The sequence below is a fragment of the Elaeis guineensis genome, chromosome 14 (assembly GCF_000442705.2).
Source record: "Elaeis guineensis isolate ETL-2024a chromosome 14, EG11, whole genome shotgun sequence".
In the NCBI taxonomy this organism is placed as follows: Eukaryota; Viridiplantae; Streptophyta; class Magnoliopsida; order Arecales; family Arecaceae; genus Elaeis; species Elaeis guineensis.
Window position 1 is genome coordinate 58,725,453 of NC_026006.2, and position 24,753 is coordinate 58,750,205.

The 24,753-nt window shown below is 40.4% G+C and overlaps 1 pseudogene; it reads right to left on the minus strand.

Moving 5' to 3' along the window:
* Positions 1-7,341: 7,341 nt before the first annotated feature.
* On the minus strand, positions 7,342-9,361 carry LOC105057547 (uncharacterized; annotated as a pseudogene).
* Between the last annotated feature and the right edge of the window lie 15,392 nt (positions 9,362-24,753).

The following is a 24,753-nucleotide window of genomic DNA, read 5'->3' on the forward strand; positions in this document are numbered from 1 at the left end:
AATACTAAGAAAATTTTAATTTTAAAAATTATTTGAAATCATATTGGATTGGATAATTAGTAATTAAATATTTTTATTTTATTAATAAAATATTTTTATTATTATTTTATGAATAATAAAATTTTATTTTTTGAATAATAATAAAATATTATTAATTGATTAATAATAAATTATTATATTTATTATTTGATTAATAATAAAGTAATATTATTTTTTATTATTTTTTAATTTTTAAAATTAATATATTCTTATTATTTAAAATTTTATTTTAAAAATTAATATATTTTAAAAATTCTAGATTAATATCATGGAGTGCCACATTCTCACAAGGCACCAATTGGCTGCACATAAAATTCACCGCAACTGCTTTATTTGAAGTCCCTCTGATTCGTCGATACGTGACATTACGAATCTTTATGCCTGAAGGCTGCAAAAAAATAAAGAAAAATGACATTAAATGATCGATCCAAAAGAGCTAGTTAAGGAGGTAAGACTTCAGAACCATACTTCATTACTGTAGTGATGCCTCGGGCAATACTCTTGGTCTATAATGATGGTGTTAGAGACATTCTCTATGACGATGTCCTCAAATGTTGTGTCTGAGGCTTCACTTGGAGGTGCCCTGAGCCATGTCTTGATCCTAATTCCATTCGACGTGCCTGAGACTGTGCAGTTCCTCACATTTACCCCAGCTACATTCTTCTCATTCTTATACTTTCTTAGGCTTCCAATACTTCATCAACACTGAATCCTTTAGCAAACACTTGGTCCAGAGCTTGAGCATCAAAGTGTTCGGTGTTTTACACTTACCTAATACCATGACTAGGGCCACAAGCAACATTAGAGATGGAGATGTTAGTGTTCCCTTGGCCAATGGAGATGCAGTCATCACCAGTGCCAATGGTCAGGGTAGCAAGATCGATATTATTGCTGCCGCTAATGTGGATGCCATCAGTGTTGTGGCTATTTTCAGGGGCCGAGATGTTGAGGTTTCGGACGGTGACATTGGAGCTCTTTTGGATGCTCATGTGGAAGCCTTTGCTATCGAGAAATGTGAGGTTGGCAATTTTTGCATTACTAATCTTGCATAATCGCATTGACTGTAGGCCAGCGACAATGTTAAGTAGTAATCGATGCTTGAATACATTAGTAAATCTCATGAATTTTTTGGTGAAGAAGGATAAGAGAATTTTACCAGAGATAGGTTTTTGCAGTTCTTTCGCCCTAGGCATGTGGTAAGGTTCCAGGCTTCAGCACCCTGGCCATCCAGAATGCCTCCTCCATCGATCACTAGCTTGTCCAAATGTGAGAACTCTAACCAGCCAACACTAGTGAAGTTGTTGAGGCTCGAGGGAGCCTTCAATGTCCCCTGGATTTGGACACTTAGAGATACATTGTTATAACAAGGACCTCTAAAAATGACTAGGCCAACAAAAAATGTTCCCTGAGGGATCGCTAAGTTTGCAGACCATTGAACTCACATGCTGCTTTCCAAGCATCTGAGAAGTCCTACAAAAGAGAGACATGGAACAATCAGCCAAGTCAATTTGCAGGGTCCAAGCCTTATATGATTTGGTATGCATTACATGAAGCACTTCAAAGGACTCGGTAGGTGAGGTTTGAGCAATTTGTAACTCATTGTTTCTTTAGTGATAGGAATGCCGCAAGAAGGCTAACTCACAATGCATGTGGTTTATGTCCGAAAAACTAACACTTGCATTTGAATATTTCTACAAACTTGGTTTTTGGTGGTTTTTTGGAGAGTATAGTCGAATTAACAAGGCATTACATGCTTAATTTATGCTTTTTGTCAGATGCGATGGATTTATCCATGTATGCATATTCTTGTCTATATATAAGTGATGAAGGAGACATAAAAGCAGACCATATATCTAGCAAATGGAGATGAAAGTATAAATGAAAAAAAAAAGAGCATTCTTTTTGTCCACAAGATAGCAAACAATACAAAGCAACTTTGATTTCATGTTTGGGGCAAAATGCTGCTAAAGAATTCTCATCAACATATTCAAACATGATTCTCTTTAGAATACAAATATCGAAGTGGATTATGCACATATAATGAAGAAACAATTTCCACTTTGCGATAGAATTCACCCATGCTGCATTTAACACATCATTTTTTGAGAGTGAATCATGACCTTTCTGATCATTATTTTGTTTTCCATGTTTTTCACCAATCACAATGGATGGAAATTGCATGTTAAGCACCATACAGCTCTAGTGTTAATTGTTGCTTGTGACATGACCTATTCTATACAATCAAAAAAGAAATGACCTAACCCACACCCTGCTGTGATAACTTTATGAGAGTTTGTTTTAATCAGAAACATCAATATTCCTCAATTTTCATCTAGTGTGATCTGCACAAACCTCTGTTTCATATGCAATCTTGATGACATCAAAAATAAAACTACAACCATTCTAGTTTTATCTAGCATTGAACGCTATCAAAAGGATAAATAAATCTATCCAAATACCCACCTGGCTGTCAGTCTCGTCACGAGCCATTGCTCCATATCGTGTTACATCAAATATCTTTTGCCCAAAATACTATGCAGCCATGCACAGAATCAAACAAGACCAACAAGATAGCTTCAAGGCCATTTTTAAAGACATATTACGAATTTTTGGTAAGCGCTAATGAACTTTTAAAGAAAAACAAATGATTATAATAATATACTATTAGTTTGATTTATCTTCTGCTTAATAATTTTATTGATTTTATAGTCATAAAATTTAATTATTTTATTTATATTCATATCCATTTCTATTTAAAATATATATGAATTTAAATTTTTATATCAGACTAATATTAATATTGATATTCATATTCATCAAATAAAATAAATATAAATATAAATATATTCAGTCCTATTCAGCGACGCTAGGTTTGGCAAACGAGAAACGCGGAAATTCGGAGACTCGCAGCTCGCAACATGAACCTATAAAGCCAAATATAAAATGATAGTCGACTTTATAGAATAGAATATTGTTTCTACTTGGCACTTTACAGCAAGGTTAGTATGTCAGCAGAAAAGAATCTCGTGTGGGTTAGTATGAAATGATACATGGCACTAGCTGACATATAAGATTTTTTTTTTTTTTTTGTTACAATATAAGATTACTTTTCGACAGCCATCTTGGAAGTGATCGTAGTCCCCTCCATCGATCAATATAAACCAATATGCTTTTTATGTTTTCTTTTCATTTATTAATGGAGGAACCTGGGGACGCTAAAAAAATGTTACGCGTGAGCACGCCAGCAGATCTACACTGCTAGCATAACTTTTTTTCTAGGTTTTGAGAGTGAGATCATTAGCAAATGGGTCAATCAAAGGTGCCAAAGGGCCAAATCTGATGCGCTGTTCTCAGAACTTTTGAGAGGAGCTTTTTTTGGACGGGAATCGGAGGTAACATGAAGTTACCCCCTGATTATTATGGATACTAGCGAGTAAAAAAACAAGTTACAGTATGGGCTTCTGCAGAACAACAAACAGAATCAAGGCTGTTTCAGATATTAATTTCAAAGAAATATTACAGTTCCATTTCAGCAGCCATGCACATCACATATTGTTTGTCCATTCCAAGGATTGTAGTCTCTTCCACATGTTTCAATGGTCAGCCGAATTTTTACAGAGCACAAATGACCCTAATTATTGAAATCTTGTAGAATTCTCTGTAATACAGAAAACAAAGATCCTTTCTTGTTGAGGAAGAATCGTGCGTCTCTCTCTCCAAATTTTTCAATACATTGCCGCAGCTAATTAATCCCAACGCTGCTGAACGTTACCTTTCTATTTTTTTACTTTCAAACAGTCTAAAGATCATGAAAACCTATAGGTCTCCCTCTCAGATTAAACTGAAGTTTAAGTGTAGTCCGGAGACTCTTCACAAAAGGGAATCTAAAAAATAGGTGACTCACTGATTCGGTATTTGCTCCACATAGAGAACAGCCAGTTTTCACATTCCATCCCTTCTTTACAAGCACTTCTCCAGTATAGCTTATTTTTTGAAGCTAGCCAAAGAAAAACCGTTACCCTTTCCAGCATAGGAGCCTTCCAAATACTTTTTATGTATAGATATCTCAAATCACTGAAGTTTAGGAATGAATAAAATGAATCCACAGTGAACATACCATTTTGTGTTAATTTCCACACTGGCACATTGGCCATATGAAATGGTGTAAAAGGGGCAAGAAGGCCTTGCAATGCCTCCAGCTGAGAGGGGTCTCTCTCAAAAAACAGTTGTTCACATAATGAAAGGCGTAGAACTTATATAGTTGGTGAAAAAACCAATGTAATAACTGGCCGCAGAAGAATTGTTTAAGTTCAACATAAGTTGCACCGCATCCTGGTGATTGGTAAAGAATCCACTTTAGCCGGTGGTAAGGGCTAATGAGAATTGATGGTCTTCTAAACTACGCCAGCTCTCTTTCTTAATGACCAAAAGATAAATTAAATTGTTAAAGATATGCACCGTTGGAACGACTCAAACGAAAACTCAAACACAGAAATCAGTAATAAGTGGATGCACTTCATAAATCTGCCTACCAAAAGCACAAGGCGTGGACAAAAAGATGAATGACTGGAGCTCCTTAAACTCTTTCTATTATTAGTAATTACAGGATTCACTTCACAGATCTGCCTATCAAAAGCACAAGGCATGGGCAGAATATACTGATCTAATCCAAACAAAAGATGGAAATCACTAAAGCAACTTGCCATAATCATCCAACAAGATTTACTTGGATATGGAAATCCATTACAAACTAAAAGAACAATTAATGTTCTATGCTAAACTAAAGCTCAGGGGCCAAGTTGTGGTCTAGGAGAACTAAAGACAGGTAAATCTAACTGAAATCTCATTCAAAAAAAAAAAAAAAAAGTAATCCATCCATGCAGAAAAGCCAATGCATCATAATCTGAATGCAGTAAATAACTTAGAAACTGCAGTTTCTTCCTTCAGAATTTAAGATTCCTATACATTCTGCTTCACTGAATTCCACCAATCACAAAATTAAAACAGCTACCCGTCTAAATTGCTTGGGCTGTTAACCGGCATTTTTCACCCAATCCTGAACCCAGAATAGGGACATGAAAAACCATCCATTCATGAGCAGGAAGTCTTAATCAATACATCAACTTCTGTCACAGCTTAAAAAAATATTCTTGAATGACTTGAGACAAAAACCTTCAAAATCCCAAAAACTGAAATATTGTGATCTTCCTTCACAGACAAACAGCAAAGCTGCAGTACCTTCCAAAATCTGGGATGCAGGGACAAACTGAGGGCTCCCTTTAGCTCTTTTGGATCCTCGTCTCAGGAGAACATATCACATCCTGAAGCTTGCTTGTCTCACTTTCATTGTTGCTATTTTCTCATTCTCCCTTTGAATGGACAAAATTAAAATTACCTTTTTTTTTTTTTGGACTGTCTAATAATAAGATCTTCCTATGAACCCAAAGATGGACAAGGAGTATAACTACTGGGAAAAAGGTATCCGACTTCTTAAGGATGCAGACCAGAACCATATGTGGTACAGCCAGACTGACATATATGCTCAAATCCAAAAGATCAACCTTTTATACAGCTAACCACAGTCTATAACTAAAAAAATTGAAGCATAATGAAAAAAAAGTTGACTAAGAGGTCATACAAAACCAAGGAGAACACACCTCCAGGCATGAAATCCATAAAAGACAAGAAAAAGAAAAAGGCACATAACATAAATTGGTGTTCATGTTCCAGGGAATAAGACTAAAGATCAACTTCTCTACACCTAAATACAGAAATCATAACTGATAGCACTACAACTTAATGAAGAAAACACTACTGAACATTAGTAAACCATCAATAAGTGCTCTACTGCTCAAATGTTCTCTGCAAAGTCATTTCAAAAATTTCTTTGCTACTTCTACCAAATGTTCAAACACCCTTATGAATATCATGTACATTATGGTTGTCGTAATGGATACAAAAGCCAAAATATATTTGAAAAAAGGGAAAATATAAATTAGCAGTAGAAAGAGACCGCTAGAGACATAAATTAAATATTTTGAAAGGGAAACAGAGAGCTTCAGAGACACCATTGAAAACATGTCTCCATACAAAAAATGTCATATTTTTATATCTGTATTCCACATTTCATACACATCTTAATATTTCAGGCATACAGAATAAAAGGGCTCTGGATATGGGCCCAACTATAAATTGCATTGGGACTCCTTTTTTTTCTTGTGTGTGGTGTGTATGGAAGACTAACGGCTTCGTCTTCCCAGAATCCACAATTCTCATTAGATTTGGATGTAACCCCATGTAGAATCTGACCTATATGCACCCAGAGCATAACCTCCTTACTTTATCTCTTTCTTTATCCTTCTAGATTGTCATAACATGTCAATTTTTTCACCTACAGCAAGTCATCTTGGCATCCTCTTCTTCTCGCGGATCCTTCTAGACTCCCTTCCCATCTCCAGTTCTCTCGCCTATGGGTTCCCATCTACTTAGGCAAAAAAAAAAAATCTGTTACCACCTTCCTCTTTCTCAGTTCCATGCCCATGACCCCATCACAATGTCTACTCCCCTACCTCTCTTAAATGGACATCCAAGCATTCGAACCCAACTCCTAACCTCCACACCTAATTAGTTAATCCCATGTCGAAGTCTCTTATGCAGCTCTCTCACTTCTTTCTCTCTCGTAATCCCATATTAAGGTCTCAACCATATGACCGAGCTAGGCCTGTAGCTCAAATCTTGATATCTGTAACTTGCGACCCAGGTCTCACCCAGACTTGTGCCCATTAACTGCAATTGAAATTTGACCAATAAGATGGGTTTGAACACTACAAAAACGAACACACATGACCCATTAACTATATTACATTACTCCATATTTTCAGTTATCAGCTACGAGGTGATGGGCCTAACATAATTCATGCCAAAGCTTTTTCATATCTTGTAGTTTCGATGTACTCTGGGATTCTTAATATTACCATGTTGGATGGACATCATTTTGTTTGGGCCTATAAATAAAATGTCAGATATCTATCACAAATGAAGAGACTTATATGCCAAATATCACCACCGAAATTATAAAGAATGCCAGAAAATTGATATTTCAGGAAAAAAAAGGGAGGAGAAGATAGGGATTGGGGTGGGTGGTCGCTTCAACTAGAGGCCCGCAATATGCACTGCCATGACAAAAGGGAAAATCTGTCCAAGAAGTGCAAGCAACATTGAACTTGGTGATACCGTAACAAGGGAACAAAGAAAACCACCCAACATTTCAAAAGCATATCACAATAACATGCACAACAATAGTGATTTGAAGCCACATGCATGACTTTTTAACAATGAAAGTTAAAAAAGTTTGATACTGCAGTATAAGCATACAAGTAAAAGCATTCTTAACTTCAAAATATATTTAGTGCATAAACCCATATTTTAAGACACCAAGAGTTGTAATTATTCCCCCCCACCCCCATTGGAGAAAAAAATATAACCAATAGAAAAGCAAATATAAGAGCTACACCCTGATTTTTATGCCTAAAAAAAAAAAAAAAGCCAGGGCAAGACTGCCAAAATGATCTCTAATCAGCCAATTTACTCAAGCGGTGAATGGTACTCCTTGCAAGTCGATTACCAGGATCAATATTCAGAACCGTCCGCAAATCTTCAGCCCCAAGTCTGTACTTTTCACTGCTCTCATACAAAAGTGCACGTTGCAGTAGCACCGAGACATTCGTGCTATCATGTTCCAATACCTGCAAAAACCAACGACCATTTGCATTTCATTAAACCAAAGCTGGCAAAGGAAAGAAGAGAACATACGTCTTAGCAGGCTAATACCTTTGAACAGTCTGCAATGGCCTTCTTATACTCGCCAACTTCCTTATAACAAGAAGCCCTGCAGGACAAGACCTCAGTGGTAGCATCATTTTTCCCAGATTTTTCTGTAAGCACAGCTGCCCAAGAAAGCCACTTGATGGCATCGGCGAACTGCCCCTGCTTGTAATTATCCAATCCTTTATTTTTGGCTGCTGAAAGCGTGACCCCGGCAGGAGGTGGCGGAAGGCCTTCAAGCTCGGTGGTCGTCTCATCATCATCATGCCCCCCAAACTCGGCGCCCAAGTCCCAATCATTCGCCTCCGAGAATGGCTGGCTTCCAGGTACCTCTGGAGCAGCTCCGGCAGCTGGGGCATATGAGGTGGACGAGGAGAAGAACATATCCATTGGATCCGCCCCACCTTTGGCAGGAGTAGGCTGTTCTGATGGCGGGGGAGCCGAAAAGTTCGGAGCCGGCGTTCCAAAATCATCCATTTTTGTCGAATTGGCATTCTGGAATGCCCCCGAAAGAGTCATCGTCACCACCGCTGCTGCTCATTTTGGAGGATTTTGCCGGCGATATTGGTTGGTTTGCAGAATTTTTCGATCCGAAGTCCATCAATGATCCAAAGGGATCCCTTTTAGCATTCATCGGCGGCCCCCCAGTTGATGACTTCATCGGTTGCCCGCCGCCCAGGGGAGTTCCGATCTTACTGCCGGACTGATTCAAAGATGAGAAATTCCCAATATTATCCACCGAACCCAAGGTGGAGGGTCTCATCGGGGTATTATGGGAGTTGAAGGAAGCTGTGGCGGTGGTGATGGTGGGTTGGGGAGAGAATTGGATAAATTACCCATGGAGAAGGCGTTATTGGGGCGGCAGCCTTGAGGGGGACGTTGCCGGGCGGTGGAGGCGTAGAGCGGCCGTGGCCGAGGGTGGATCCAACGAGATCGTTGAAGAGATTGGGGTTGTTTGCAGAGATGCCGATGCGGGAGGAGGTGGGGGCGGCGAGGTCCGGCTCTTGCCGAAGATGTCGCCGACCATGGAGGCGGTGGTTGGCGAGGCCAGATCCAGGGGCGATGGATGCAGCTGAGGCGGTAGGCTGTATTAGGATTTGATGCTTTAAGATTTGGTTTATATTGAGCCCATAACGAGGTCCGTGACGATGAACAGAGTCCAACGAGTCTAAGATCACTCCAAACAGAGATCGAATGATGGAGATATGCTCGATTGAAGATGATATTAAAATCAGAATGACGGAGGTCGGCGACGGCAGGCCAGTAGAGACTAGAGTGGTGCAATTGCACATAGAAGCACGTTGCTCGATCGCGAGTGCGTAGCCCAGTGCACAGATGCACGAGCATGCATGGAGCGCGGCCCAAGCTCGGGCGGGCGTGCGTGCATGTGGTCCATGTGCAGTATGTGGACTGGCGGTCCATGAGGACTCACGTGGACTGAAAGGGCATTTCCTCCTGATTTTTCACAGTCCATCGTGGATCGGCTGGCATTTCCCATTGGTTTCTCACGGTCTACAACCTTTTTGGTGGATCGATTGTGCAATCGAATGGCCTGAAGCGCTGTCGATCATGATTTGAGGATTCAGGGACTCGATTGGGTGCTGTGAGGGGTCTATTACTCCTATTTTCACTCGGGTTCAGGGCTTTAAAGCCCCTGTTCTGTGAACAGAGAAGTAGACCTGTGGTTGATTGTTCGACAGAGAACTCAGAGCGGCAGCAGAGGCAAGGGCGCCGATGCCGACAGAGAGCAGACAGGGTACTTCAGGCAGACTGTCAGGCAGCGGACAGCAGTCACTTCAGGAGTTCACGGGGGTCTTCCTAGAGAGAGAGCTTTTGTGAAGGAGAGTTTCTTGTGAGGGAGAGATTGGGTATACGAGGGTTGAGGGTGCGATCACCTCTTGTAATTTTTCTCTTTTCTCATAGTGAAGCTTGCATTCCCCATGGAGGCGAGCTTTTTTGGGCTAACTACGTATTTGATTGTTTCTGTTTTATTTCTTCATTTTTTTAGCTGCGACGCATGGTATCGAAAAGGTCCTGAGAGGTGGTGTCCTGGTCAGATATCCCCAATAAGTGGTATCAGAGTGAGGCGGCACCAGAACACAGATTGCAATGGTGGTGAGCAAGATTGAAGATGGAGAAGACATGATCAATCAAGATGGAGATCAACAGATTTGATGGAAAGAGCAATTTCTCCTTGTGGCAGGTAAAGGTGAAGGACGTGCTCATCCAGTAAGGATTGATCGATACACTCTTATGCGAGGAGAAGCCGACCACCATAGAGGTACAGGATTGGAGACTGCTCCAGATGAGGTGGTGAGTACAATCCGCTTATACCTAGCGGATGAGGTGGTGATCCATGTGCTTAGCGAGACTTCTCCGACAATGCTATGGTCGAAGCTCGAGGAGTTGTACATGGTGAAGTCTCTCACCTATACTCTCTTCCTCTGGAAGCAGTTTTACCAGCTGTGGATGACTGAGAGACAGAGCATGCAGGAGCAGCTCAACCACTTCTAGAAGATCCTCACCGACCTCCTCAGCGTTAGCAAGAAAGTTGAAGAAAAGATCAGGGCACTGGTCTTGCTAGCATAGCTTCCTCCTTCATATGAGTCCTTGGTGACTGCTCTTCTAGTGGGAAAGAGCACCATCAAGATGGACGAGGTCACCGCGGCGATTCTTCAGATCGAGGTTCTCAGGAGGGAGAACCCAGCTTCGAGCTCAGGTGGCAGCTCAGCTTTGGTGATTTCTGAAGGAGTAAGAGGTGGTAGATGGAGCAATAGGAGATCGCGACGAGGGTGATCCAAGTTCAGGATGAAGGACTTGAGCAAGACCAGATGTTATCGGTGTGACGAGTTGGGGCATCTAGCCAAAGATTGTTCTCAACTCAGTAATTGGATGAGGGCTACTGTAGCAACGGCTAGTAGCAAGTTAGAGGGTGATTTTTTAGAGATATCTGACGAGGTATCTACTTCTTCCCAATAGTATATTTTAGATTATGCATGCACCTATCATATATGTTGTAGAGAGAAGCAGTTTGACTCCCTGAAGAGTAGTGAGGGCACTGTTTATTTGCTGGATAGATCGAGCTGTGCGATCAGCAGTATCAGGATGGTCAGCTGAAGGACACATGATGGTGCAGGGAGGAGATTGGGAGAGGTCCGATACATACCCAATTTTAGACAGAATCTTATCTTACTGAGCAGACTGGATTCAAGAGACTATAGGATGGTAGCTGATGGAGGAATACTAAAAGTGTTGCATGGTGATAAGATTATTATGGAGGGAAAGAAGAGGATTAAAGGATATTACTACCTGATGGGTAGTCTAGTGCGAGGTGGAGCTTCAGGAGCCAGGAGGAGCCCAGAGCGAGGTGGAGCTTCAGGTTGAGGTGGATCGGGCACGAGACGCAACACTTGAGAGGATAAAAGATGATATCGTAAGGTGAGATTCTTATTATTGCAGGATAATACTTCGAGCAAGTCTCAGATTAGGAGAAGCACAGCATACGATGGAGATGAGATCGAGCGGTTTGACTTGACTCCCATGTCTGCCCATATATGATCAGCAGGTGATTGCCCAGGGCATGGGGGCGAGGAGATCCAGAAGCTCTCAGAGTTAGGAGTGTTGGAGCACGATCCCGGCTCCTCCCACGGATCTTTGGTGCAGCGGAAACAGCAACGAATAGATCTGGAGTCGTCTGGACACGATCCAAGGCCCTTGACGAAATCAGCCTGGTTGCTGTCTTCTTCGTCAGCCTTTCGTTCCAGATGAAGAACGCCTCTGAAACTACCTCTAAAAAATCCAAGATCTAGTATCCAATCAAATCAGACCTGGATTGAGGTCCTCCAATTTGTAGATCTCGAATCAAGATGTTCTAGATAGAAAAGAAGATAGATGGAGACAGACCTCGCAGATCTGTCCTGTTGCAGCCTTTCTTGTAGATTTGTTGATGGAGATCTCACCCGTGCCTCAAACGACCTCAGATCAACTCCAGATCTGAGAGAGACTTGTACCAACCTCTTCTTAAGAGATTTCAAGTCTTGAACCTAGTGTTTGGGCACCTGCAAGAGAGGGGAGAGAAGAAATGACTGGCGGCTGCAAGGGGGAAGGGGCTAGCGCCTCCCTTCCTTTCTTTCCTTTTATGGACTGGCGGCAAGAAACCCTAGGGTTTCTTGCTCCTGGTGCGTGGAAGATTGCTGGAGAGAGAGGGAGAAGAGAGAGAGAGATTTGGGAGAAAGATTTCTTCTCCCTCTCTCTCCAGCAATCTTCCACGCACCAGGAGCAAGAAACCCTAGGGTTTCTTGCCACCAGTCCATAAAAGGAAAGAAAGGAAGGGATGCGCTAGCCCCTTCTCCCTTGCAGCCGCCAGCCATTTCTTCTCTCCCCTCTCTTGCAGGTGTCCAAACACTAGGTTCAGAACCTGAAATCTCTTGAGAAGAGGTTGGTACAGGTTCCTCTCAGATCTGGAGTTGATCTGAGGTCGTTTGAGGCGCGGGTGAGATCTCCATCAACAGATCTACAAGAAAGGCTGCAGCAGGACAGATCTACGAGGTCTGTCTCCATCTATCTTCTTTCTTATCTAAAATACCCCGATTTGAGATCTACAAATTGGAGGACCTCGGTCCAGGTCTGATCTGGTTGGATACCAGATCTTGGATTTTTTAGAGGTAGTTTCAGAGGCGTTCTTCATCTGGAACGAAAGGCTGACGAAGAAGACAGCAACCAGGCTGATTTCGTCAAGGGCCTTGGATCGTGTCCAGACGACTCCAGATCTATTCGTTGCTGATTCCGCTGTACCAAAGGTCCATGGGAGGAGCCGGGATCATGCTCCAATAGTTGGTATCAGAGCCACGGTGGTGAGGAAGCGGTTCCAAGCACGAGAAGTTGAAGATCCCAAGTGCTGAAAATTTTCAGCAAGGTACCATCAAGGTATATTCTACACTTCTTGATTTTATATTGCTTGTTTGGCTTGGATTCAGTCATGGGCAGCAATATGAAGGTCGAGTTCGAGAAGTTTGATGGCAAGAAAAATTTTTTCATGTGGAAAATCCGGGTGGAGGATCTTCTGGTGCAAGCAGATCTGGATCAGGCTTTGGATGAGAAGCCTGAGGGAATGACAGATAGATAGTGGGCATCGTTGGAGAAGAAAGCATACTCGATGATCAGAGGATGTTTGGCAGATGCGGCATTGTATTCGGTGCTGGAAGAAAAGACCCCGAAGGGCCTTTGGTCGAAGTTGCACACCATGTACATGGGGAAGAATATGTGCAACAAGCTGATGCTGAAGAAGAGGTTGTACAATCTTCGAATGCAGGAGGGATCTGATGTGATTGGCCACATTCAGAGGTTCGACCAGTTGTGCACAGAGTTGGTGAATATCGGGGTGAAGCTAGATGAGGAGGACAAGTTCCTGTTGCTTCTATGTTCGCTGCCCGGATCATATGATTCTTTGGTGACTACACTGCTCTACGGCAAGGAGACTCTGGAGTATGAGGACATGGTCTTGGTGTTGAGGTCTAATGAGCAGAGGAAAAAGTTGACCAGAGATCGGGCTCCCCAAGAGGGTTTGGCAGTAGGGGAGAGGACAGGTAGAGGCAGAGGCAGAAGCAAGTCCAAGGGGCGGTCCAAATCCAGGAAGGAAAAGAAAGAGGTGAAATGCTTCAAGTGCAAAGAGTTCGGGCACTTCAAGCGAGAATGTCTACTATGGAAGAGCAAGAAGGGAGAAAGAAGTGGCTCAGAATCAGTAAGTGCAGTTGCTGGGCAGCAGGTGGAGGATGATCTACTTGTGGTATCAGATGGTCACAGGCATTACACAGAGGAGTGGACACTAGACTCTGCGTGCTCACATCACTACACACCACACAGGTCTTGGTTTGTGACATACACCAAGACAGATGAGGGATCAGTGACACTAGGCGACAATCATCCTTGCAAGGTGGCTGGGATAAGGACAGTTAGGGTGAGGATGTTTGATGGGATTGTGAGGACATTGACAAATGTAAAGCACATCCCGGAGCTGGAAAAGAATCTGGTGTCACTTGGCTACTTGGAGTGCAGTGGATACAGCTTCAGCAGTAGGGCTAGAAGCGGAGTACTGAACATCTCCAATGGAGCTATGGTAGTGATGAGAGGCAGGAGGTTAGACAATAACCTCTATCGCATGGAGGGATCTATGGTGACTGGAGAGTCTGATGCAGCAGCTGCAGCACAGGACCAGGAGGGGACTTATAGGATGTGGCACTACCGCCTAGGCCATATGGGTGACAGGGGGCTGAGGGAGTTGAGCAGGAGAGGACTCATCTCTGATCTGGAGGATGGTGCTACAGGGGAGATCTGTGAGCCTTGCCAGATGGGAAAGCAGAGGAGAGTTCAGTTCACCATCAGTACAGCCTGCAGTGCAGCCCCTCTGGAGTTAGTACACACGGATGTGTGGAGACCAGCCCCAGTTTTAGCTAGGAATGGGGCCAGATACTTTATGACCCTGATTGATGATTTCTCAAGGAAACTCTGGATTTACTTCATGAGAGAGAAGTCAGAGGTCTTCACCAAGTTCAAGATCTGGAGAGCTGAGGTAGAGAAGGAGCAGGGGAGGAGCGTAAAGTGTTTGAGGTCAGACAATGGCGGGGAGTACACCAGCAGAGAGTTCCAGGATTACTGTGAGGAGTGTGGGATCAGGAGACACTTCTTAGTTAAGGGAACTCCACAGCAGAATGGGATGGCCGAGAGGATGAACAGAACACTTTTGGAAAAGGCACGATGCATGAGGCTGCAGGCAGGGCTTCCAAAGGAGTTCTGGGTTGACACAGTTGACGCAGCGGGTTACTTGGTCAATCGGTCACCTCACACCAGGTTGGATGGCAGGCTTCCAGAGGAGGTGTGGTCTGGGAGGACAGTTGGGCTGGGCCATCTATGGGTATTTGGGTGCACGGCCTATGTGCACATTGGAGCTGGTGAGCGGAGCAAGCTAGACGTCAGATCACTCAAGATGGTGTTTCTAGGCTATCCGCGAGGAGTCAAGGGATACATGCTGTGGGATCCCTTGGAAAAGAAGGTCATCATTAGTTGGGATGTGACTTTTGATGAGGAGTCAGTCCTACGGAGGCGAGCAGGCATGGAGGAGCAAGAGGAGGTCCAGCAGGGCGCTACTGGACAGCTTACCTCTTTTATTTTGCCTCTTGCAGGTACTACGGGAGGACATGATATTCAGGTGGAGAACCTACCTAAGGTGTCTCCACAGGTGGAGAGGACTCGGACGGATGATCGAGGCAGAGAGGTCCAACAGGAGCGAGCTGGATCGAGGACTGATATCGATGTTGCCCTACACAAGCCCCTTCCCCCTTGCAGCCGCCTACCAGATCTGCTCTCTCCCTCTTGCAGGCACCCAAACACCAGGTCTAAGACTTGGAATCTCTTGAGAAGAGGTTGGTACAAGTCCCTCTCAGATCTGGAGTTGATCTGAGATCGTTTGAGGCATGGGTGAGATCTCCATCAACAGATCTACAAAAAGGCTGCAGCAGGATAGATCTGCGAGGTCTGTCTCCATCTATCTTCTTCCCCATCTAGAACATCCCGATTCAAGATCTATGAATTGGAGGACCTCGGTCCAGGTCTGATCTAGTTGGATACCAGATCTTGAATTTTTTAGAGGTGGTTTCAAAGGCATTCTTTATCTGGAACGAAAGGCTGATGAAGAAGATAGCAACCAGGCTGATTTTGTCAAGGGCCTTAGATTGTGTCCAGAAGTCTCCAGATCTATTCGTTGCTGGTTCCGCTGCACCAAAGATCCATGGGAGGAGCCGGGATCGTGCTCCAACAAGGAGGAGGCTGAATGTTGAGTTGAGGTAGAGATTGTTAGGATTTGATGCCTCAAGATTCGATCTACACTGAGTCCACAGTAAGGTTTGCGATAATGAATGGAGTCCAACGAGCTCAAGATCATCCAAAATGAAGATCGAATGATAAAGATATGCTCGATTGAAGATGACACAAAAATTAAAGCGACGGAGGCCGGTGGCAGGCTGGTGGAGATCAAGGCGGTGTAGCTATGCACGGCCCGACATGCGGGTGCATGGCCCAGGCTCTGCCCAGGCCCACGCAGGCACGCGTTATGCGGCCCGTGTGAGATTTTTCCACATGGTCCACGCGCAGTGCGTAGACCGACGATCCACGAGGACCTGCGTGGATTGGGAGGGCATTTTTTCTTGGTTTCTCACGGTCTACCATGGACTGGCTGGCATTTACCATAGGTTTCTTGTGGTTTACGATATTTTTGGTGGACTGATTGCGCAATCGGATGGCCTGGAGCACTGTCGGTCGTGATCTGAGGGTTCAGGGACCTGTTTGGGTGCTGTGGGGAGTCTATTACTCCTATTTTCACTCGAGTTCAGGGCTTTAAAGCCCCTATTCTGTGAACAGAGAAGTAGACCTGTGGTTGATTGTTCAGTAGAGGACCCAGAGCAGCAATAGAGGCGAGGTGTCGATGCTGACAGAGAGCAGGCAGGTGCTTCAGGCAGACTTTTAGGCAACGGACAGCAGTCGCTTCAGGGGTTTAGTGGGTCTTCCTAGAGAGAGCTTTTGTGAGGGAGAGATTAGGTGTATGAGGATTGAGGGTATGATCTCCTCTTATAATTTTTTTTTTTCATAGTGAAGCTTGCATGCCCCGTAGAGGCGAGCCTTTTATGATAGATCCACGTATTTGATTGTTTCTATTTTATTTCTTCTTTCTTCCTGCTGTGACACATGGTATCGAAAAGGTCTTGAGAGGTGGTGTCCTGGCTAGACATCCCCAACAGATTGGTCGGTCCATGAGGGCCAGGCCGGCTGGTTGGTGAAGGGGGCAGTGGGCCGAGATGTGGCGGCAAATGGGGCAGGGGATGGGTTAGGATTCTGGTCATGGAGGGGGCGGGAGGCAGAGCTTCGGCCAGCAGTGATGTCGAAGTCGAATTGGTAGGAGTCGAAGGAGGCACCAAAGGCAGTAGAGGAGGACCTGCCGCACTGGGAGGTGTTTTCGGTGAAGGAGTTCATGGCGGCGATGGGATTTGAAAACCGTCGATATGCAGGCAGGGAAGGAGTGCACAGCGATCGGTCGAGGGAGGAAGGAAAGCAAGAAGAAAGGAAGGGGTGGTGAGGGCCGAGACCAGAAAACCGAATTATTTGGTATGGGGTTTTTTGATTAATTAATCAATTATATTTATAATTTGTGCATCGTTTAGGATTTTAAGAGCTTAATTTGGAAAGGATGAAGTGGGGTTATCTCTAATGTTAGGTTTATTAATTTATGTTTAGGGATGGACGTGGCAAGGAAAGTAGGGCTGGCATTTCAGGAAGAAAAAATTATCTATAGGTCCCTGGATGGATCCGAAATTATTTTTAAGTCATTGGACTTTTCAAGTTGAATAAAAATTCTTTGAAATGTTAAGAAGTTATTTCTAGATCCCTACCATCCACACAGATTGGTTACACAGGTCCATGTTCAGGTTACACGGATTTATGTTCAAGTTACATAGGTTTTTGTTCGGGTTACGTAGGTTATCTAGTTTCAATATCTGGTTATGCACGTTCATGTTCAGATTACACAAGTATGTACCTTGTTATACAGAAATAACTCCTTAGCATTTCAAGGACTTTTTATTCAACTTGAAAAGTCCAGGGACTTAAAAATAATTTCGGATCCATCTAGGGACCTATAGATAATTTTCCCTTTAAGGAATGGGTGGGAGATGGGACTATTTTTTTGTAAGATTTTGACCTCTCACCGACAGAAAATGTAAGGTGGCCATGCCTTGACTTTTACGGTTTGACTTTTGGTTTACATGCAGATTTTTCCTTGGATTTAGATTTTGTTTTAGCTGAAAACTAAGGGGTCTTTTTTTTAATATTTTTTATTTCATATTTTTAAAATTATCTCCTCCTCCAACTTATTTTCAAAACTACCATCCACCTTGAAATCACCGGTTCACGGCCACCTTGATGCTGAGGTGGCGGGGGGAGAGGAAATCGTCGATGATTTCAGAAATCGTTGTCTCAACCGGTGATCTCTCTCTTTTTTTTTTATTGGGGGCAGATGGAGGGTGGAGGGGGAGGGGGTGGGGTTTGGGGGCCAGCGGGTGGTGGCACGGGGGCCGATGGGAGGGTGGCACGGACGGGGGAGATGGGGGGCGGTGGGGGATGCGGGGGGTGGGGATGCGTGGCCAGGGACGGCATGGGCAGTGCAGGGGGTCGGGGGGTGGAGCATGGCCTAGGAAGGGCGGAGGGGGTTGTGGGGGGTGGCGGTGCACGGTCGGGGGCGGCACGGGGGTTTGGGGGGTTGGGGGCCAAGGGGGAGAGGCGGGTTGGCCCGGGGGGGTGGGAGGAAGGGAAGGGAGAAAACGAGGGGAAAAAAGAAAAAGAAAAAAGGAAAAGGAAAAAGAAGAAAAAGAAAAGGAAAAAAGAAAAAGAAAGAAAGAAAAGAAAAAGAATAAATTTAAATATTCTTTTATAATGAAATATTTAAATAATAATAAATTTAAATAAAAATAATAAATAAATATTTATTTATTTACTTATGTATTTATATTTTTAAAATATTTGTAGTGAGTCAACCTTTTAAAGGGTGACTTTTTGGAAAAAATATTTTTATATTTTATTTATTTATTTATATTTTTTATTAATCAATAATTTTTTAAAAAATAATTTTAAAAAATAATCTTTAAAAAATATTTTTAAAAAATATATTTTATTTATTTATTTATATTTATTTTTTTTGGATTTTTTTTCTCCTCTCGTGGCTCCGCATCGAGCATGCACTGCCACCCCTCTTGGCGCACATCAGAAAGTTGACTCGAAATCATAGTTGCCACTATACCTTGGTGATATTAAATTATTATTAATCAAATTATAATAACTTATTATTAATCAAATAATAATAATTTATTATTAATCAAATTGTTGGTTTGATACTGCTCCATTTTCAGGTGCAGAAGTCACGACATATATGGTTTTTTCAGATTGATGTTCGGGAGTCAAATGGTTTCAGATTCCTATAAAATTTAAAACCCTACTTATTTGTCAAGTCAAAAATTTATACAAAATATTTGATAATATTTTAAAGTCTCTAAAAATAGAAATCGTAGTTTCTCTAAGGACTGCTCAGGGTACCTGTTTGCAAGATTTGTAGCAGGAAGTCAGGACGTATAAGGTTCTTCTAGATAGGTTTTTGAGAGTCAAATGGTTTCATATTATTATGAAATTTAAAACCCTACTTAATAGTCAAATAAAGAACCTACATAAAAATTTTAAAATTTTTTGAAGCATTTAGAAATAGAAATCACAGTTTTTCTGAGGACTACGTACGGTACATGTTTGCAGGTAGTCAGGATGTGTAAGGTTCTTCTAGATGGATATTTGAGAGTCAAATAGTTTCAGATTCCTATAAAATTTAAAACCTCACTTATTAGTCAAGTCAAAAACCTACATAGAAAATTTAAGAATTTTTTGAAGTTTCTGAAAATAAGAATCATAGTTTTTCTGAGAACTGCATAGGGTACCTATTTACAGGTTTTGATGTGAGAAAATAAAAATGCGGCAGCGACTTGATTACAAGAGCTATATCATATCTTTAAAATCTAAAAAAAATGAAAATGTAAAGTATTTGTTGTGAATATAATATTTTCAGAATGGACATGATGTGAATACAACATTCTCATTCAAAGTACCAGATTTTCAAGTCTTACACTTTTCTTCTTTCTCAAGCTATCAACAGGAAAAATAGTTGCCCTTGGTTCAGACACTCTAGGAAAAAGTTGGAGATGCCCTGACGGCTCTGCCAAGAGGAGAAACTTATAATTTGATCCAATTGCCTCATCTCTTACTAGAAGAATTCTTGCTTTGGCTGCAACTAAGAGGGGCACTAGAGCTAGTACACAATCACAAATCCTAGTGATGTTAGTATTGAATCTTGATGGTAATTTTTAAAATATTTTTAAAATATTAAATAATTTTTTTTTCTTTAATTTGATTTCTAGACTAGACTTGCCTTCTTAACTTGATTTAATTCTCATTAAAAGTATCGCTCTAGTGCAGCTCCATCAGAGAAGAAAGGCATCCAAGAACCCATGTGTGGCCTATGTGTAGAGAATATGAGGACCCTATGTGTGGCCTATCATTCTAATGTCACCAAGGTGCAACGGATTGAGCGATGCTTAATGAGGATGAGGGCAAAAAAAAGCTCAAGATTGCCATAAAAGAGCTTGAAAATAGAAGCAGTATCAAACCAGCAAAGAAAAGAAGAAAAAAAAGAATAAAATATTTTTTATTTGATTAATAATTAATTATTATTTGATTAATAATAAAATATTATTTTTAAAAAAATAATTTAAAATAAAAAAAATAATAAGAAAATATTAATTTTAAAATAAATTTTTAAATACTAAAAAAATTTTAATTTTAAAAAACTAATTTGAAATCTCATTGGACTGGATAATTAGTAATTAAATATTATTATTTTATTAATAAAATATTATTATTATTTTTATTATTTAAAATTTTATTTTAAAATTAATATTATTTTATTATTTAAAAAATAATAAAATATTTTCTATTTTTTATTATTATTAATTTAATATTATTAATAATATTTTATAATATTTTCTATCCATAGTATTGCCACCCCTCGTTTTGCTGGAGGCCTGGGTCCATGGTGCATCCATATGAGGATGGTTTGGAGGAGCAAAGAGAGGTCAAATGTGGTGCCGGAGGGAGGGTGGGTGTTTGGCATGAAGCCGTGAGAGGAGAGAGGGGTGGGTGTTCAAAATAGTTTTTATTTTTGACTGCATACAGCTTGCTGATACTAAGGTTGAAGCAAAAGTAGATATTGACAGAAATATGTTGACTATGTTTGATAGCTTGAGAAAGAAGAAAAGTATAAGACTTGAAAATCTGGTGCCGAATAGAACATTTTTTGCATAGAAGGTATCCGTGATCACTACAGATTAGATCACTGTATTATGGCAAACCAAACATAGTGATCTTAGATCACCTCAAGATTTGGATCATTAGTGATCTTAGATCACGGTGGTGATCTAAATTGGATCACAAACGCCTCTATAGTGCTCTAGGTATGCATTTACAAACATAGATAAAGAGACTACTATTGCTGCTACCGTAGAAAGGCCTATGAAAATGTAGTCTAATGCTATAGTGATCTTCTGATTAGTATATGTTTCCTTTATCTTTGTATCTTTAAAATAATAATTCTTTTATTTTTTCTGTCTCCTTTCTTCTCCTTCCCCCACACACCACAACCCATGGTAGGAGACATTGCCACCTAAAAAAATTTTCATGATAATTAAATCAAGTTAAGAAAGTAAGTTTAGCCTAGAAATCAAATTAGAGAAGAAAGACTACCTAAAAACCTATGACAGGGGAGAACATTTAATACCCTATGTGTGGCCTATCGTTCTGATGTCACTAAGGCACAATGGGCTGAATGATGCTTAATGAGAATGGAGTGAAGAAAAAGCTCAAGATTGCCATGAAGGAGCTTGAAAATGGAAGCTTTATCAAACCAACAATTTCATTAATAATAAGTTATTATTATTTAATTAATAATAATTTGACGTCATCAAGATACAGCAGCAATCATGGTTCCGAGTCAACTTTTTGATCTACACCAAGAGGGGTGGCGGTGCGTGCTTGACACAAAGTTGTAGGGAGAGAAGAAAGAAATTAAAAAAAATAAAATAAAAATATAAATAAATAAAATATATTTTTTAAATTTTTAAATATCATTTTTTAAAATTATTTTTAAAAAAATTATTTATTAATAAAAATATAAATAAATAAATAAAATATAAAAAAAATATTTTTTTTCAAAAAGTCACCCTTTGAAAGGTTGACTCACAATAAATATTTTAAAAATATAAATAAGTAAATAAATAACTAAATAAATAAAATATTATTATTATTTAACACTTATTATTATTATATTATTTAATACTTATTATTTTTATTTAAATTCATTATTATTTAAATATTTTATTACAAAATAATATTTAATCAAATAATAATACTTAATTATTAATCAAATAATAATATTTAATTAACAAAATAATAACTTTTTATTCATTTATTTTTAAGAAAATAATAATATTTTCTTATTATTCAATAATTCATTTTAAAAATTAATATTATTTTATTATTATTAAAAAGAACAAAAATATTTTTAAAATTAAAATTTTCTTAGTATTGTAAAAATTTATTTTAAAATTAGTATTTTTTATTTTTAAAGTCAATATTTTCTTTTTTCTTTTTCTATTGTTTTCCCCTCCGTTTATCCCTTCCCTTCCTCCCAACCCCCCAGCCGACGCGCCTTTACCCTCCGCCCTCCCTCGGTTGCCACCCCCGGCCCCCCAGCCCCCCATGCTGCCCGTGCTGCCCTCGACTGTGCACCCCCACCCCCTGCAATCCCCTCCGCCCTCCCATGGCCGTGCACCCCCCGGCCCGCCACACTGCCCGTGCCATCCCCAATCGTGCAACCCCATCCCCCACAACCCCCGCCGCACCCCCTCTTCTCTATTGGCCCCAGTGCCACCCCCCCGCCAGCCCCAGTGCCACCCCTCCCCCCCAAAAAAGAGAAGAAATCATCGATTGATCCGGCGATTTCTGAAATTTCCGCCGCAGCTGGTGATTTCACCCCGACCACGCCACCGCCGAGGTGGTCGTGAAATCATCGGTTCAACCAACGATTTCGAGGTGGATGGTAGTTTTAGAAATAAGTTGGGAGAGGAGGTATTTTTAGAATTAAAGAATAAAAAATAATAAAAAATTTTGATTTTTTTAATATTTTTTATTTCATATTTCCAAAACTACCCCCTCCCCTAACTTATTTCCAAAACTACCATTCATCTTGAAATCGCCGATTTAATCGGTGATTTCATGGCCACCTTGGCACTGAGGTAGCCAGGGGAGGGGAAATTGCCGACTGTGCCGGTGATTTCTTTTCTCCTTTTTTTTTGTGGGGGCAGATGGAGGGCGGAGGGTGGGGGTGGAGTTTGGGGGGCGGTGGGGGGGCTGGCACGGGGGCCAACGGGGGAGATGGAGGATGGCGGTGTTTGCGGAGGGTGGGGGTGTGCGGTCGAGGACGGCATGGGCAGCGTAGGGGGCCGGGGGGTGCGTGGCTGGGGGAGGACAGAGGTGGTTGCGGCAGGTGGGGTTGTACTGTCGGGGGCCGGTACGGGTAGCACAGAGGGCCTGGGGGCTGGGGTCGTGGGGGGCCAGGGGTTGGGGGGTATAGGCGGGTCGACCGAGGGTTTGGGAGGAAAGGAAGGGAGAAACAAAGGGAGAAAAACAAAAAAAAAAGAAAAACAAAAAAATATTAATTTTAAAAATTAAAAAATACTAATTTTAAAATAAATTTTTAAAATACTAAGAAAATTTTAATTTTAAAAAATAATTTTGATCTTTTTAAAAATAATAAAATAATATTAATTTTTAAAATAAATTTTTGAATAATAAGAAAATATTAATCTTTAAAAATAAGAAAATAATAAGAAAATGTTATTTTTAAAGTAAATTTTTAAATACTAAGAAAATTTTAAATTAAAAAATAATTTGAAATCACATTGGACTGGATAATTAGTAATTAAATATTATTATTTTATTAATAAAATAGTTTTTAAAATATTATCCTTTTTAAAAATAATTTTAAAATATATGAGCGGGCATGAAGGAGAGATGGCCACCTACCTGCCGCTCCTCCATGCCCACCTACTAATTTTTTTTTCAAATTATTTTTGAAATATATATTTTAAATTTTATCTGTTTTTTCAAATTACAAATAGGTGAGGTGCCGGCACAAAGAGTAAGGTGTTTGGGATCAGAGATTAAATCAAGTTAAGAAATATTTTATTTTATTTTATATTATTTTATTATTTTATTTTATTATTTTATAAATTTTTTAAAAATAATATTTTATCATTATTTTAAAAATCTATTTTTTATTATAAAAAACTTATTATTATTATTTTTATTTATTTTTTCCTTCCTTTTCCTTCCCCTGCATGCCACACCTCGACGAACCGTACCCTGCGCCCTCCGTGGTCGCCTCCATTGCCACCCACACCCATCCCACCACAAACCCGCACCCCACCCCCTATGGCCCGTCGCACTATCCCCTAACCACCCATCCCACTCTGACTTTCTGAAAAAAATATTTTTTATATTTTATTTATTTATTTATATTTTTTTATTAATAAATATTTTTTTAAAAAATAATTTTAAAAAATAATGTTTAAAAAATATTTTTAAAAAATATATTTTATTTATTTATTTATATTTATTTTTTATTTTATTTTTTTTGATTTCTTTCTTCTCCCCCCGTAGCTCTGCACCGAGCACAGCACTGCCACCTCCTTAGTGCATATAGAAAGTTGACTCGAAATCATGATTGCTGCGCACCTTGACGATGTCAAATTATTATTAATCAAATTAAAATAACTTATTATTAATCAAATAATAATAACTTATTATTAAACAAATTATTGGTTTGATACTGCTCCATTTTCAGGGTCAGAAGTCAGGACATGTAACATTTTTTTGATGGATATTCGGGAGATAAATGATTTTAGATTCTTATGAAATTTAAAACTTCACTTACCAGTCAAGTCAAGAATCTAAAAAAAAAATTTTGAGAATTTTTTGAAATCTCTGGAAACAAGAATCGTAGTTTCTCTGAGGACTGCATAGGGTACCTGTTTGCAGGTTTTAATGCAGGAAGTTAGGACGTGTAAGGTTCTTCCAGATGGGTTTCGAGAGCCAAATAGTTTTATATTTCTATAAAATTTAAAACCTCACTTACTAGTCAAATCAAGAACCTATACAAAAAATTTGAGAATTTTTTAAAGTTTTTGGAAATAG